Genomic DNA, 18174 nt, shown 5'->3' on the forward strand with positions numbered 1-18174 from the left:
TTGAGATATAGTATTTGCACAGCATTTTGTGAGATAACTTGGTAATATCCAAAACCCTCTGTCAAGTCAGGAGCTGGAAACAGATCTTCAACTCTGCTAAAAAAGACTCAGAATTTCTGAGGATTTTGAATATTCTCCTCAAAAGGCAGTTATGCATTCGTTGATTCTAGGACCTATGTTTTCTTTATCTGCTAAAATAATATTGTGCAGTTAGCTTTTAAGATTGTGGGATCAATGATTGAAACTATGTGCCATATCAAAAAAGTACAAAAGAAATGTGCCAGAGATTAGAGAGCATGACTAAGTAGTGGTGAAAATTTACCGCTGCGTGAGAAAGGTGTCAGGCCCTCCGAGGGAGAAGCAATGACATTTGATACATTTTTTCCAGGGGTCACCATTAGGATTATCTATGTTCTCAAATTCACAAATGTGTCTGTCACTGTGGCTGACAGCCCTTGAATGTGTTTTCAGTAATGAGGACCATTTCAGGAACTTGTATGTCAAGTTTCTTACCAGACATCAGCATCAAAGAGAAATGACTTACACATATATGTTAAGTCCTGAGAGATTTTTTTATAGGGAGAAATATGATTGGCAAAGTGGGGCTGGATGTGGAAAATTAGGGCAGGCTGCACAAGCCACTCCGACACTGATGCATAACAAAGTCTTTCTGAAGAAACCTAGATTTTCCAGCAACAGAACTGAGCCCTCATATGCTTCATGTTAGTAGAGCTATTCTGGGGGTTCAAAAGTAGAAGGCAACATTGGCTACTCTCAGATAGCAAAACTGAGCAGAAAAGTTTTGACTGGATGTATCATTTCATATTAGAGAGCTACTGAGGTTGTTTTTCATACAAGTAAGATCCTATCAATTCTGGGCCATCAGCTTCCCCACTTCTAATTAGAAGGCCAGAAACCTTAGGGTCATGCAAAGCCAAAGATCACTGATTCGCTTTTATTTTTTATTTATTTTTAAATTTTATTTTGGAGAGAGAGAGAGCATGAGCTGGTGAGAAGTGCAGAGGGAAAGAGAGAGAGAGGGAGGGAGGGAAGGAGGGGGAGAGAGAGAGAGAGAGAGAGAGAGAGAGAGAGAGAGAGAGAGAAACTCTTAAGCAGGATCCACACTCAGCAAGGAGACCGACTGAGGGCTCAATTCCACAACCCTGGGATCATGACTTGATCCAAAATCAAGAGTCACACACTCAACTGACTGAGCCAGCCAGGAGCCGCTGATTCACTTTTACTGTGAATAACTTTGCCCCAAATAATGTCTGGAAGCTACACCTTCCAATAAACCCATAAAAGGCTTCAGGTAAGAGATTCAGAAAGAAATATACTCAAGAAACACCCAATACTCTGTTTTTTCCCAGCACTGAGATCAATCTCTTATAATTGGTTTCACTGTTAAGGGATCTTTATCCTGACTTCCCATGAAAAACTAAGAGTTGAAGTGCTGTGTGTTGAATTATCCTGGCGATACATGTTGTAGGGGAGAAAGCATGGAGCAGGGCAGCAAATGAGCTCTTTTCCTCCAGAGGAATGGAGCAGCAATGTTGTATCTCTCTTTTTGATTCAAGGGTGAACCCTATTTCTTATTTGAAGGACCTGCTGAAGATAACTAGGCTATGAATATCTCTCCCTCAACAAGGCAATTTTGTATTATAATGCTGTTGACTCCAGCTAGCCATCAAGAGTTAGTCTTTAAGTTCCAAGAAAATCTTGGAGATTTCACTGACACCGAAGGGCTCCCACCCAGCTACAAAAGGGTAGAGAAAGTGCCTCTGAAAGGACAGCAAGGAATTTACTCAGCATTTAAATAAGTGAAGTGTGCTAAGTAATGTGGCATCCAAAAGGGTAGCTCAATGACAAATGATGCCCAATTTCACAAAATAAGGTGTAAGGGAAGAGCGCCAGAGGCAGAAAGTCTGGGCAGGAACAAAAGTAATTGTTTTAAGTCTTCTCAGTAGCATCACCTTAGAGAGAATGTGGTAGATTTTGCAAGAGGTGAAAATATTTGTTCACTTAAAGTCTGAACAATATGGTTAAAACTCCCATTTTCAATTTTTTCAATTTAAAAGGAATTTTAATGCTTATTTTTGAGAGAGAGAGGGGGAGGGGGAGAGAGAGAGAGAGAGAGAGAGAGAGAGAGAGTGAAAGAGACATAGAATCCGAAGCAGGCTCCAGGTTCCAGGCTCCAAACTCACAAACTGCAAGGTCACAACCTGGGCCTACATCAGACACTTAACCGACTGAGCCACCCAGGCATCACATAACTCCCATTTTTTTTTCTCAGTAAATAGGAGAATCTACCATCCCTCTAGTAGTGGACACTGGGGTGCAAGCCCAGAGCTCTCCTTCAGAATTCATCCTCAAATACTGATAGTGTTAATGGCTAGCAGCTCACAGTTTAGTACCTGCTCACAGTGATCACCCTTTACTGAAGCAAGCTTCTTCACCCAAACCCATGCTACCCTCATGGGGCAACCGCATCCAAGACTGGTCTCTGTCAGAGGTGTAAAGGCTCAGATGCTTTATACCAATTCATGAAGGACTTGCTAGGTCCAGAGCTCCTTTGAAACAGACTGAAACATTTGCTGTGACTGCATCTGATTTCACCTTCTACCTCTTGCTCCTTCTGCTTCTTTCGCTCCCTGCAAATGCTGATTCAAAACGCATTCTTCCGTAACCTCCTTTTTTTTTTTAACATTTATTTATTTTTGAGACAGACAGAGACAGAGCATGAATGGGGGAGGGTCAGAGAGGGAGGGAGACAGAGAATCCAAAACAGGCTTCAGGCTCTGAGCTGTCAGCACAGAGCCCGATACGGGGCATGAACCCACAGACCACAAGATCATGACCTGAGCCAAAGTCGGACACCCAACCGACTGAACCACCCAGGCGCCCCTCTTCAGTAACCTTCTTAACACAAAAAGTCACCTCAGGAACTCTTCTTCCTGGGAAACCTGAGCTACAACATGTCCCTCTGGAAGAATTTTGACCTGCAGGGCAAGTGTCTGCTGGTGAATATACCTTGAAGACTTGAAGTAAGACGTAAATTACTCTGAAGAGATTGGAAAGAGGTATTATAAGCTGTACCAAAAAGAGGAAGACCTGTGGGCTATTGTTTAAGAAGAAAGATTTAAAAGAAATATCTACTTTAAATTTTGAAGGAGACCTCTCTTTAATCTTTCTTAGGTTATTTTTGCTAAAAGCACTATTGCTAATTTGATCCCTTGTTGAGTAGATTCTATTTGCTAGACATCTAAAGAAGATGGGACCTGTTTCAAGGTAAGTGTACAACCAAAAGAGAAGCTCTATGTGGGGGTACAGTCGAATCCTGAAAGCCCAGAGAAGACTCTCCATTTCTGTCTATGCTGAGCATCTGTCCACATGATGTAAAGGATGGGCTCTGGTGGCCTTCATAAGTAGAAGGAATATTGATATGGACTGCATTTGGCTGGAAATATAAATTCTCTATCTGGATATGAACTGAAAATTAACCCTGACCCCTTTTCTCTTTCTTAATTGACCATTGCGAAAAATCATTGAAGTGCTGATATTTTGGGGAAATACCATAGAACAGAGAACACAGATCATGCATTACTTTTGCAGAATCAGAAGTACCTATTTCCAACTATGTCATTCCTGTTGACTGTCTGCTTTAAAATCAATTTTATAATTCCTTTTGTACCTCTTGGGTTGAAGCCTATAAACTACATTCCTTTTATTTTTTCTTTTTAGTTTTTTTAATGTTTATTTTTGAGAGAGACAGTGTGAGCTGGGGAGGGGCAGAGAGAGAGAGAGGGAGACACAGAATCTGAAGCAGGCTCCGCACTGTCAGCACAGAGCCCAACGTGGGGCTCGAACCCATGAACTGTTGAGATCGTTACCTGAGCGAAGTCAGATACTCAACTGGACTGAGCCAAGCAGGTGCCCCCTGCAAACTGCATCTCTCCCACTCTCTCTTGCCTTCTATCTCCAATGCATAAGTAATGGGAGTTTGGAAGGATAGCAGGAAAGGAGAAGCTGGTTGTTTTCTGTGTTTGGCAGTATCTTCCTTCATCATGGACCTTCCAACGCTTTCTAATGTCTTTATAATCAATACCCTGAGATAAACCCCTTTCTGTTTGAAATATCTAGAATGGTTTCTATCTTTTTAAAACTATATCCTGAGTATTCAGAAAGGACAGAAGAATAATGATTTATGATCTTACCTGTTTCCCAAGAAGACCTTTTGGTTTACTAATAAACCTTGACTTTTCATGATATTATTTGAAGTTTTCAATTTACTGAACTCAAATAAGTCACTAAAGCTTTCTGAGTTCTTGTTTCCTTAGGTGGAAAATATGGAGCTTGAACTTCATAAATTGTAAGGTAGTTTTTAACTTTAAATTTTATGAATCTAAATGAAGAACGATTAAATCCTCATTAATCCTTACATTTTTCCATTTTTAAAGATAAGACTCAAAAACTAATGGTGGAAAGGTCAGATAGTGATGAACTTACAGAATAATTATTTGGGGGATGTTTGATACCATTAGAATGTATATCAGCAAACAATGCATCATGCCGTGAGCAGTACGGAGTCCAGAAAAGTGCTATATTTTAATGGTAACATAAAGCACTTTACAAATTCAATCATAAGAGTTTTCCCACTTGTTTGTCACACAAAATAAAATGTAAGCTGTGCATTTTCTCCTGAAAATCTAAAGCTAACAGAGTATAGTATTGACACTATGATTCTAAGGCATTTTAAGGAGGCAGCTAATCTTATAATGATTCATTTGACATAGTAACTGATGTAACTGATAATCAAAATATGCATGCATGTCTTTTCATAGAAAATAAGCTGCCCTGTGACTGTTAAGAACTTAGATACTAATATCTCAAAAAACACTATTGCTGTAATTTAAAGACATAACAAACTCTGGCTTAAATCTGCAATTTGTTTCACACAGGTGTGTTTTAGAGTCATAGATATTGTTGTGATCATGCTCAAGTCATACATCTGGTAAGAAATATGTTTCAACTTCATAAATAATAAGGCTTCACCCTCATCAGCTATCTTTTGTCCAAACTGTAATCATGCAAAATTACTGGCAGTGAGAGCTTTTGTTACTGGCATTCACAGAGTAATTTATAATGTTGGAAAGGCCTTTGCCATTTTCCTAATTGACGCTCTAAGTCAGGATTGCATTTGGATCTATCATTGTCACTTGCTTGTCACCCGGAGTCAAACATAAGCTGTGCATTTTAAATAGTATCGCTATATATGCTGTTTCTTGTGTTGCAGCAAAGCATTAAGCACATGTTAGGATTCATCACATGTCATGACCATGGTTTAAAGCCTTCAAATTTGTGTTCAGAATATGAGTGAATTATCTTGGAACTAAGCAAAACATTCTTAAATAGAGGAAGTGATGTTACCTTAAAATAAATTGATCTTTGGTTTATTTTGGAAGCTAGCCATTAATCCACATGAATTCCTTTTTAAACCACATGGTATGAAATTTGAAATTAAGAATTTTTGTAAAGTATGAGATTTATATTAGCTGTTTCTTCAAATATTATTTACTATTAAATGACCTCTGCCTAATACAGGTAAGATGACATTGTTCTAAAATAATATGCATACTTCAATTGTCATATACAATGATGCATCTAAAATAATGCAAATTACATTAGAATATGAGCACATGCATAAAAGTAACACAGGCAAGGCACAGAATTACAACATTTAAGCATCACAACTCCCATGCTTATCTTCCCATTAATTATAGATTCTAAAAAAAGATTGTATGTAAACCATAATGAAGTATTCGGTTATCTCATATGCCTTGCAGGCAAAATAAAGAAGCATATTTCTATCTCAGTGTGTTGATTATCTATTATTGCCTAACAAATTACCCTAAACTTAATAGCATAAAACAACAGGTTTTGTGTATCAGGAATGCAGGCTCAGTTTACTTAAATCTTTTATTCCAGGGCTCACAAAGTGTTTCTGAGTCATAGTCATCTTAAGTTTTGACTGCGGAAAGAACATCTTTCAAGTTCACATAGTTGTTGGCAGGACATAGTTCCTCACAGAATGTTGGACTGAGGGCCTCAGTTCTCTGCCCCATGAGGTTCTCCAAAATGCAGCATTCGGACCAAGAAGGCAATAAAGAGATGTGGCTAGCAAGACAGAAGTCACAATCTTTTGTTGCCTAGTTATGGAAATGACATACTTTCACTGTTGGTGTATGTATTGGTTAGAAGCAGTTCCTCAAAGGAAGGAGACTACACAAGGCCATGGGTACCAGAAGGTAGAGATTAGTGGGGACATCTTAGAAGCTGATTCATGTACAAATCAGAATCAATACAACAATATAAGATCTATAGTTTTTAAACAGGACCTTCTCCTTTCTTAAAAAAATATACCTTCCCTTGGTAATACTTCTTTACCCACTTATATCAGAGCTAAATCCAGAAGGGCAGTGCAAAAATTATTCCTCTTTCGTAAGAAATTGGAGCATATTTTAAGAAAAAAACTATTTTATCCTCCTGAAAATAAAATAAGCCTCAGAAGAAGTAACCAAACATGTTAAATAGTGCTGAATAATACACATTTTCACTGCACATATTCTAAAGGTTTTTTTTTTTACTCAATATAGTAGATAAGGTAAAACTGAACCCTAATCCCAATATCCATGATTCAATTTCTGATAATAAAATTATGTACTTTTAAAAGTATGTATATTTTGGGGGCCCCTGGGTGGCTCAGTTGGTTGGGCTTCCAACTTTAGCTCAGGTCATGATCTTGCAGTTTATAAGTTCGAGTCCTGCGTCAGGCTCTGTGCTGACAGCTCAGAGCCTGGAGCCTGCTTCGGATTCTGTATCTCCCTCTCTCTCTCTGCCCCTTCCTCATTTGTGCTCTCTCTCTCTCTCTCTCTCTCAAAAATAAATAAAAACATTAAAACAATTTTTTAAAGTGTATATACTTTTTTCAAGGAAATAAAGCATTAACTAATACATTTCACTAAGAAACCAAATTGCATATTTCAATCTATTTTTAATTGATATAAACTATAGATCATGAATGGATATAGTATAATGAGTTATCAACAGTGGATAAAATACTGAAGACGTGTGAAAACTACGTATAGACAAAATCTTTTGAAATATTAAGCTTCCCAATGTACAAAAAAAGCTGATAAACCCGCTCAATGTAAAATAAATAAATAAATAAATAAATAAATAAATAAATAAATAAATGTAAGGCCAAAATGTCGTAAGAGGTAATTAGTCATTTGTTGCTCCTAATTTGTGCTAGCGTATATAGGTTAAAGCCACAGTTATTTGAAGGAATTTCATAACACGTATTATCTGTGGATTTCCTCTAAGGTCACAATCTATGTTCAGATCTTGCCATTGCAAGAAATAAAGAGCCTATGCGAAAAGAAAAAGCCAGTGAAAGAGCATGAAAGAGAAAACAAGTCAGAGAGGATGGTCCTCCAGTGCTCAGTTTCCTCCCACTGCAGTTTTAGAGCCCTAACTTTTCTCAGCACTTAGCCAAACACATTCTGGAAGTTTGCAGATTATCAAAAATCATGTAGTAACTAAATTGCTTTCTTCAAGGTAAACTAAAACACATACCCTGGTAATGTGCAAAGATACACTATTTCCTATTATACAATTTATTTCTGTACCATAAAAAAGATATAGAGTATCTTTGTGTTTGTTTACAATGTAAATGGAATTTTTGTTGCTTAAAAACTGAACAAAGGATTTGGCTGCTTAATTTTCATTCTCTTACTTGTTTCCTTTGAGGTTTTTCCCTTTGAAGATTTAAAATAAACTTTCCCCCCTGTATTTTATCTTATAGGTTGGAATTCTATTATATATTCATATTTTTTCAATTTTTCTTGTCAATACGAGGGTCCAATGAAATAAGTCTTCTTCACCATCATTTTATGCTTGTTCCTTCACTTTACTTTCTAGGAGAAGGATTGCTCCTTACGTCTCAGGTTCAAGAACATAGGTTAGGGTCCAGAACCTACAGGATAATAGTACCTGTTTGTCCTTTTCTCTGAGATCTGGAGACATAACAGAGGACTATTACTACTTAATGAAAGCACAAGCATCTTCCTATTCCCTCCCTCTGCTCATTTTCCCTCCCATGTACTGGGACAGCCAGTTGGAATGCTGGACCGCACTTCTGCTCAGCAGATGCCTAGGAAAGAATCTTTGGGCAAGAGCTCTGAACATGGAGAGGCTCTATCATGTCTCCTGGGTCTCTTGTACTTTGTTTGACTTTTCTTGGTAATTTTTTAGGGTTTTTGTTTCCTACTAGAGCCACATGACCCATACTGTTTTAGCTTGTAAACATAGAGAAATAGCTAACATAAATCAAACCATTCAGGCTGATTTTGTTCTAGGTTCTACCTTATTTCTCACTTAGATTGAAAGAGTTCTCCATGTGGTCCAATGACCTCACTATATAGCTGTGCAGTGTTTGTTGGCCTGGCATACTGTACTTCCTGAAAATATCTTTCAGACCCCCAGAAATAAGTGCTTTCTAAAGGACAGGATTGTAGGCTCCTGATTTCTCTCTCCTCCACTTCTCTTTCTATACCCCTTTATAAATATATATGACATGTTTATATATATATATATATATATATATATATATATATATATATATACATATATAATATATTTTTATAAATATATATGTGTATATTTAATGGGTATCTATTATGTATACATAAATATAAATATAGGATACAGACATATAAATTAGAAACATAGTCCTTTAAACAAAATCTTGTAAAAATTCTCAAGAAATCTAGAAGCTTGAGTAATAATAGGGAAGATTCACATTTGTAAGCATCACAATATTAAAACCTCCATGATCTATGGGTAAAATGTTATGTCTGTTTTAATAAATGAAAAAGTGAACTAAAAGGCAATTTTAAAATGATAATTGTTCTTGTACACCGGCCAGACAAAAATAGACCGGGGAGAAGATCATGATCATCAAGAAGAGGACTCCGGATGCTGAGGATTAGTAAACCTCCTGCAGAAACTGCTGGTGAAGGACGCTCTACGAGCCTGACAATTGTGCCTTTACCTCTGGACTGGACTTGGGTGCCTCACCATAAACCTTGTCCTGACACTCTGTCAGAAGAAATTGAAACTCTCTTGACTTTCTTCTTGAACCATACCATAACTATTTATGGTTTCCATTTAGCGTTGATCTTAGTAAACTCTTAGAATCAAGGCATCTGTAATTCTCATTCCTTCCTCAGAAATAGTGTACAGATATCCACATAGTTATTGCTTAATAAATGATTTTCTTTAGAAGATTATTTACATAATTTATTATTTACACTTGTATGAATGAACAGATTCATCTGTTTAATAGTACTCACTGAGTGCTTTCTACTGTTCTAAGCATTTGGGATAAATGACTGAATTAAATGTGCAAGGGTTCCTGCTTTCATGGAGTTTAAACTTCACCGGGAGAGATAAAAAGTAAATAATAATCATAAAGAGTAAGTCAAATTAGGTTCAAGTGTGGCAAATTAAATGAAGAAAACAAAATCCAGGACAATTCAAGGGGCATTGGGAACAGTGAGAAAAAGGAGAGATCTCTCATGTACTGTTAATCAATGTGCTAACCTACAATGGGCAAGGAGGAAGTTCTGCCAGGTGTTAATTGTTCTCCAAATGTGGCATATATAAAAATTCAGAGATTTTAGTTACCTTAGAATCCACAGAAATGATAGTTGAAGCAATAGCTTCAAACTAATGTGAATAATTTTAAATTAAAAAACTAAGGCATGCTTCCAGAATATAAAGGGTTTTTTTCCTGTAAGAAAATTGTAGCAAGTGACTATTCTAAACTGTCCCCAAAATAGGAACCCAAGAACAGACTGCTGTGCTATTTCTCTACGAAAGCTGACTACTATTATATCCACCAAATTCACATGCCAGCTGAGAAAATTTGTTAGTAGAAAAAAATATTTGTTAGTGAATTTAATGCTTAGCAAGCACCCATGGCAAAACCCTTTTTTTGTCTTCTTTAAAAATCTTTTAACTAAATGAGAAGGCAAAATGCAATAAATAGAGGAAACCTTAGAATTAAATTTAAGGTTATTACTCAAGACATCTTTTGAAGATGTCATTTAGCACAGGCTTAACCAATTGCTTTTTACTGAAAGCCCTTTGATGCAATTGAATGACTTTCCTCTCCAATGCAACCATCAACTGCTTAAATCAATACTGGCGAAATCATTCTGTACAATACCACCTGGGTCACAGAGAATAATTTTCCAATTGTAGAACCATACGTATTAGACACCATACAGACAGTATATGCTGAGTGCCAAGCGAATGTCAAGAAAATCTGTCCCTGATGGGAGGACTAAATAGAGCAAGCAATGAACTTTAATTACATAGCACATTCTTTTTTTTCAATAATTTTTTTTTAATGTTTATTTTTATTTTTGAGAGAGAGAGACAGAGTACGCATGGGGGAGGGGCAGAAAGAGAGAGGGAGACACAGAATCTGAAACAGGCTCCAGGTTCTGAGCTGTCAGCACAGACCCTGATGTGGGACCTGAATTCAGGAATGGCGAGATCATGACCTAGGCCGAGGTCAGATGTCTAACCCACTGAGGTACCCAGGAGCCCCTCTGTATCACATTCTGAAAAGACTCCCCAAAACACAGCAAATGGCAAACCATTAAAAACAAATTGGTAGTGGTGGAGGGGGATGGCATCTTTGTAACTCTAATGAGCAATAAAAAAATGAACAAATATTGAGCTAATGATGAGGTTGTAATTGTTGCATGATTTTGTGTGTAAATATGCCAAAAGATCGCTCAGCTTCCAGAAAGCTGAATGTCACCATGATGAAAGTATGTTAAAAGTTCATCATATATGCAATTTCATAGAAAAGAGTTCTGGACAAAAGCCAAAATATGCGAGATGACTCTATCAGTAAACTTCTATCAACAAATAATACAGTCTTAGGTTGTACCTATCTTTGATAAGGAAACTCTTAACTTCTATTAGATGATCTCTAAGATGTCTTTGTCTTGTGAAATCTGTGGGTGTATAATATAACTTTTATTTATGCATCTGTAGAACAAAGTACATGTGGTACATACAGTCATTCTAGGTGATCAGCATAAAAGACTTGTTAAGATGTGGATAGATTCTATTTTTAAAAGAGCTCAAAGTCAAGTAAAGAAATTCATATCTTTCCTATTGTCATAATGGGGTGCATTTTAAACATTGATTCTAAGATAAAAGGTGGATGATAATACTTCTATTTGAAGTGTGCTCTGAGGAGCCTTGCATTACTAGGGGATCAGGAAGAAGGAAAAAGACAGAAGGCTGCATTCTAGATTTTAAATTTTCTTTTAAAAAAAAATTAACGTTTATTTATTTTTGAGACAGAGAGAGACAGAGCATGAACGGGGGAGGGTCAGAGAGAGAAGGAGACACAGAATTTGAAACAGGCTCCAGGCTCTGAGCAGTCAGCACAGAGCCCGACACGGGGCTCGAACTCACAAACCGTGAGATCATGACCTGAGCCGAAGTCGGACGCTTAACCAACTGAGCCACCCAGGTGCCCCTAGCATTTTAAATTTTCTATTTGCTTAAAATTTCAAATAAATAAACAGTTCTTAAATTGATGAATAAATGCCAATTAATTATACCAGATCCATTTTTAAGCTTGTTGTATTGTTTTTTATAACTTAACAGATGATATGCTATGCTATCTATACTACTATAAGAACTGTCCAAGCATTTGAATGCTTGCTAATAATATTTATGTTTTGCTGATCATAACACTATGATACATAATGTTTTTTTAAGTGGGTAAAATTGATTATTATTGATTATCATTCACTGATTGCAGTGAATGAAAGAAAATGATTGTGACAAAATAAGATCTTGTTTTTATTTTTGTTTTTGTTTTTGTAAATAGTTTAACAAAGAAAAGTAGAACAGATATAAAATCTACCTTTATTTCATGCCACAAAAGCATTAGGCAAATCTCCGGGGATCCAGAGGAATAGAAAATTAGAGTATCTTTGCACTAGTGTTTCAAAGCTTTGGTTTTATTTTCATGTGTGTAAGGTTAAGTAGGTAAAAGTGATTTTACATGTAGATATAATTACACCTCTAGAAAGAATAAATAAGAATAAAATGCAGTTTATGAATTTTTATTGAAGTTGGTTTAAGCCAAATTATTTTTGGAAAGTTATGTGACATTCCTAAAACCATTCATTGGTGCAATAAAAGAAAATGAGAATTAGAAATTAAGATGGGGGGCACCAGAATGGCTCAGACAGTTAAGTGTCAGACTTTGGCTCAGGTCATGATCTCCTGGTATGTGAGTTCAAGCTCCACATTGGGCTCACTGCTGTCATAGCAAAGCCTGGTTCAGATCATTCATCCCCCTCTCTCTGCCCCCCCCCCCCCCCCACTGCTCCTGCTGTCTCTCTCTCAAAAATAAATAAACATTAAAAAAACTAAAAAAAAATTAAGTTGGCAGTGCATTACACTTCATTATTTTCTTTATTACTAAATGTTCTCCACATTCATATGTATATTTAAAATGTTTATATTAATATTTACTTTTAACACAAGTAATGTAAGAATTTGAAATATGCTAATGCAAAAAATTCTAAAGGACTACTTTTAAATATGTATATATGGACTCTCAGAATCACAATCCAACATATGCTGTAATAATAATATACAATATTCAAAATATGAGTTATTTTTTTAAAAAAGAGAAAAACACGGGGCGCCTGGGTGGCGCAGTCGGTTAAGCGTCCGACTTCAGCCAGGTCACGATCTCGCGGTCCGTGAGTTCGAGCCCCGCGTCAGGCTCTGGCTGATGGCTCAGAGCCTGGAGCCTGTTTCCGATTCTGTGTCTCCCTCTCTCTCTGCCCCTCCCCCGTTCATGCTCTGTCTCTCTCTGTCCCAAAGAAAATAAATAAACGTTGAAAAAAAAAATTTTTTTTAAAAAAAGAGAAAAACAGATTAACTAAAAAATTATCTTGCTAGTACAATCACTCATGTTCATGGACCTGAGAATGATATATCATCACTGAATTTTGCAGACTCATTACAAAGATTTAATTTATGTTCTGCAAAATACTGCCATTCTCAAAGTTCAGTGGAAGTGTTATTTACTGTATTTGGAGCATTAAAAATCAACCAAGTACTGAAATTCACTAATAACTGACATTTCATTTAACCTTTTTAGCTAAAATAGCATATAGAGTTTATTTCCTTGACTTGATCATACCAGGTGAAGCTAATCTTTACTTGATTCAACAACCCAGAGATGAAAATGTGACATATCAGATCTTTCATTAATGAAAATATTGGTTTATTCTTTGGGGAATATGAGGCTTGAACTCTTTCAAATGGTGTCCAACAATCAACTAAATATTACTAAAAATAACTAAAAAATAATAACATGGTCTTTTATTTAGCAAAAAAAAAAGTTCTTATAAATTATTCTTAGTTCTGAGAAAAATTAAAGTTTTAAAAAATATTCAGCTTTATCATTAGCGTCCCATTGCGATTATCTGTAAAAGAAAGAATTCCATTACTAAGACTATATTCAGAACATATGACTAAAATTAATGTTTTTATATTAATCTTGAGATTTGAAATTAGGTACATTTTCTTTCAGATGATTTTACTTTGTCAAAGGAATAAAGGATTCAAGATTCTTTTTTTTTTCTCACGTACTTAATTTCTGCATTTGGGGGGTGCTTGCTAAACCCAAATATCATGACCGGCAAGAGTATCTTGAGTGAAAACCACAAAAAGGGAGAGGTTAATCAATCTGAGCACCTTTTGGCTGCAGCAGAAAATCTCTGGGCACACAATCTCCAGTGTCCTTGGCATAGTACTGATGCCCATGGCAGACTAAGGACAGTGTTTGGCAGGGCAGATATGACAGAGGGGGAAGAGGCCTGCATATCTCCTGCTTTGAGAGGAACACGCTTGGCATAGCAACAGGCATCACCAGAGGTCCAGAGTAGAGGAGAAAGGGCAACTGCTGTACAATAACCAAGTTCAGATCAATGGGCAAAATGCCAGATTGCCTCAGAATTTACAGAATGACTTGGAGGACTTTGTGGAGTGCTAGAATTCCAATGAAGCGAATATGGATGAATGTAGGCGAAGATTCCTGTTAGTGATTTTGAAAGGCAGTTAGTTTGTCATTCACTAGCTGTGTAATCTTGGAAAATGTCACTCTCTTGGCTTCAGTTTATTCATCTCTAAAATATGAATTATAATTATAACTATCTGGCAGGATTGTTGAGGTTATTAAATCATACATATGTACATATGTATATGTGTATGTATGTGTGTATATATACATATGTAAATCATAAACACTATATAAATGTTAGTTGTTGTTATTAGTAACATGTTATCTAATTTTACCCCCAGAATGCTGTGTCCTGGGAAGTATGAGTTATATTATCAATAAAAAATTTTTATCATGGCAGGTGGGGAAACCCAGAGCAGAGAAAGCTAAAACAGTAGAAAGGGGGCAAAAAAGTTGACAAGACTAGTAATGGATGTTCATATTTAAATTCCAAGCAAATAATCAAAATGGACAAGTAAGTGCACTGACTGACTGCTTATTTAAGAAATACTTTAAAGCCAGTTCAGGTAGGCAGGTTTTGGAATGTGATAAATGAATTAAACTGTGTCGGTTTCAAACTGTCACCATTAGAATCTAATACAAATTTAAATAGCAATTTAAACAGTATAAAAGATTGCCCTCATCGGTCCTCCATAATCTTAACCTTTGGAGCTTTCCACAGAATAGATAGTAAATTGAATTAATTATTAGCCTTTCACCTTGGGGACCTCGGTAGAATTCGGCAGCTCAGAAGACAGCTAATGAGATTGGTAGCTCCATTTCAGTCCCCAGTGTACTCTAATCCTCAACACATATCCACTTGTCGTATTTTCCCACTGCTTCTTTTTAGTGAATAAAATTCTAAGAAGTCAGAGTTGGCTGACATTTAAAATCTTCTTGCAAAGTGACATAATTGTGTATACCAGTAAGGTTGAAACAATGTCATGTGTAGGAGATCACGGGGAAAAAAAAGAAAGAAAGAAAGAAATTAAAAGTAATATCCAACAATAGGATTGATTCTAATAGGTTCCCATCATTCCTGGAGTACATTTCTAATACTTCCCATAAAATTAAGCATTCATTATATATTCATTCATTAATTTATTCATTCTTTCATTCATTTATATATTCAATAAACACTTATGAATGAATACCATATGCCAGTCTGTGTGGGTCCTGGGTTTCTATCATCACAGAATTTTTTGCCTGGTGAAACATTAAAAACAAGTTTAATAGGCAATTTAATTATTGTGTGATAAGAGATGTTAAAGGTGAAGTATACAGTTGCATAATGTGAATTGGGAAGTATCAAATAGGTTTTGGAAGGGAAGAACGTCTAAGTTGAGTTTTGAAATAAGAGCAGACATTAATCAGCCTTGCAATAGGAAAGAAGGTCTAGGTGGTATATACCAAGAAGAAAAAAATGGGATGTGCATCGTTCTGGAATGTTAAGTACCTCGCAGAGCTGCAACATTGACTGAGAGGAGATGTTCAGAGAAAACTTTGAAAAGAAAAAATAAACTCAGTACATTGCAAGACATTTAAAACAATAAGGATTGTTTCTAGAAGGCAAAGGCAGCTTCCAAGTGTTTTTTGCAAGAGAGTGACCTCATCAAGTTTGCATCTTAGAAAGATCATACTGGCTGCATTAGTGCTGAACAGGACTTGGATCCGGCAAATCTATCAAAGTGACTCTTGCAAGAGACCAAATTACTGATCATGGTGAACTAAATTCGAATAATAACAACAAAAATAGACAAAAGTAAACAGCATTGTAAAATATGTGATATATAGAGTAAACAGGACTGACGAGTTAGGTGAGTGAGGAGAAAAATATGTGGAAGTCAAATTAAAGCCCCTACTTTCTTGTTTGATCCAACAAGTAGAGAGAGTTTTGGCATTAGAAAAAATAATAAAATCCAGATATATATGTCTACGACACTATTGGAAGCTAACTGTCCATGGGGCTTTCATATTTCTGCATGTCTTCCGTTCCAGACTCCCTTCGCATGGATGTTTGTATAGGAACAAGGGTTCAGAACACATAGTGCTGGCCACCTGGGCAGAGTACAAACTTTTCAATAAAGGCAGTCTTCCTCCAGGCAAACATTGGGTGAGTTTGCTAGTAGTCATATTTAAAAGAATAAGGCTTCCTTAGCCTGGGGTTTCTCAGCTATGACACAACCCCACTGTGAATACAATGTCGAACTGGATTGTCCTATGGAATTCGTAAGGCAAAAGGAACTGATGTGAACGTACAGTTCCTGCTTTCTGCTGTGTGGTGAATAAAAATGTCCGAAGTCTGACCCACTGGTCTCTTGTCTTCTGATCACCTTGAAACTACAGCAGACTAGGTTGTTGTCATGTAAGTCTCGTCATTTCACAATTCTTAAACACCCCTACCCTCAACAACCTCTTCATTATCTACAGGTTAAAAACCATTTAAGTTTGTGGGTTTGGACCTTCTGTGGGGATGTTATAATATTATGTTGAAAGTAGAAATTTAAATTTGGAAAATGTTGTGTTAAAGGAGTTTTAAAATTTTTCAGATTTTTATATTCCTATAAATACCTTAGTTTCTATGTTTTGTATCTCTGCTTGTTTTTATGCATTAATTTTTAATAGGTTGGTACTAGCATTTGTATCAAAAAAAGAAAGAAAATTACGTAATTAGCTTTTGTAGAGCTTCATTTTTCATATTCTGGACACAATTTTTTTTAAATGTGCATAAAGGAAATTTAGATTTTAACATTAGTGAATGGAAACAGGTAAATTTGTAGGAATTTTTGTTGGTTCAATTAGTTTCTTGCAATTGCTACTGGATTGCAACCAACAATTTAACAAATAAGGAAATTCTAACTTTTAAATTGTGAAGGCATGGTGCATTTTGTAGCTGAAATAAAAATGCTATCAATAAACATTTCTTAGTATATTGTAGAGGCTAGAGATATGGCAATGAATAAGAAATCATCCCTGTCCTGAAAAAATGAATACTGTAAATAGAATACAGGTACAGAAATATTCTGAGTTAAAAATAGTTTATTTATTCTTCTTAAGTACATATTTTAAAATTGAACCCCACACTCTGCCATTGACTCTTTATTATTTAAACAATGCTTTGGTTAAAATTTGATCCCCCTGATTGTGTTAACAACACACTAGCTTTGGAATAAGCCACACAGTCATCGTTGTTGTCATGGGTATGTTCTTTACATAATGAGGAAATTTATGGGGAAGGATTTTTGATTAACACTGAAACAAAATCCATTCCCTTTGTGAGTGAAATTTGAGATACTAATCTTGTGTCCCCGATTAAAGAAATTTGAGGAACGTAGACATCTTATCTTTTCTTCCAAATTCTCAAACTTTTTGTACTGAGTGTAATAGTTCAAAAGATTGTTTTACTTATGACCAATTAATAATAATTGATAACAGCTCTCCTAATTCTCTCCTTTCTGATCAATACCTTGACTCTCAAAGATTTGCCATGAAGGAAAGCTGGTTCTCTGACACGTGTCTACTTATTTCTATTAAAAAGTCAAAAAGATAATGTGAGCTGAAAATAACAGTCCTACAGTCAGCTATAAGGACCAGTAAAACCTATATCTACTTACTAAATTTTGTCATGTAAATGTTCTTCTAACATGAGGGTATGCTCAGTTCTGCTCATCTACCATAGTGTCAAGTATGTATAAACCATAAATAAGCACACAAGATCTTTCCAGAAAATAAATTATCCTTGACAATTTGGAAAACAAACTTGTTGAATTGTGACACTCTTAAAAGTGCTAAAGCAAAATCCATAGTTTACTGTTTTTCCTTTGCCATCCCATTCTCATGGTTTTGTACAACAATAAATTTTGTATTAGAAAATATGACAGTATTAGTTTGCTTACATCTGAGAGACCATGTTTTTGCCAAGAGAAAATTTTATGTTAATATCACAGGTCTTCAGCAAGGACTAGCACTAATCAACCGGTGAGGGCGAGCTGGAATGT

This window comes from Puma concolor, chromosome B1 (genome assembly GCF_028749965.1).
Source record: "Puma concolor isolate L17-30 chromosome B1, mPumCon1.1.hap2, whole genome shotgun sequence".
Lineage (NCBI taxonomy): Eukaryota > Metazoa > Chordata > Mammalia > Carnivora > Felidae > Puma > Puma concolor.